This window comes from Pteropus alecto, unplaced genomic scaffold, assembly GCF_000325575.1.
Source record: "Pteropus alecto unplaced genomic scaffold, ASM32557v1 scaffold164, whole genome shotgun sequence".
Classification (NCBI taxonomy): Eukaryota; Metazoa; Chordata; class Mammalia; order Chiroptera; family Pteropodidae; genus Pteropus; species Pteropus alecto.
In genome coordinates this window covers 2,212,797-2,213,165 of record NW_006439568.1, presented here as the reverse complement: position 1 = coordinate 2,213,165, position 369 = coordinate 2,212,797, and positions in this window count along the sequence as shown.

The following is a 369-nucleotide window of genomic DNA, read 5'->3' as shown; positions in this document are numbered from 1 at the left end:
AGAAGTTTCCTGCTTCTGAGGAACACAGGCTTCTTTACTCTTCTCGTAATCATGCTTAGTCCAGTATCTTTCTGTACCAAGAGCTCAATAATGTAGGAATCAGTCTTATGCTGGTGACATGCCTCTGTCTGTCTGTCTGTCTGTCTCCCTCACCTCACTCTCTCTAATGTAAGTGAGTAGAGTAGATGGTATCATTTTCAAAGAAACATTGGTATAACATGGTCTTGGTTTAAGTGAGATGTGATATAGCTCTCAGGCTGAGACAGACTTCAATTTTCTTTTCTTTCTTTCTTTCTTTCTTTCTTTCTTTCTTTCTTTCTTTCTTTCTTTCTTTCTTTCTTTCTTTCTTTCTTTCTTTCTTTCTTTCTT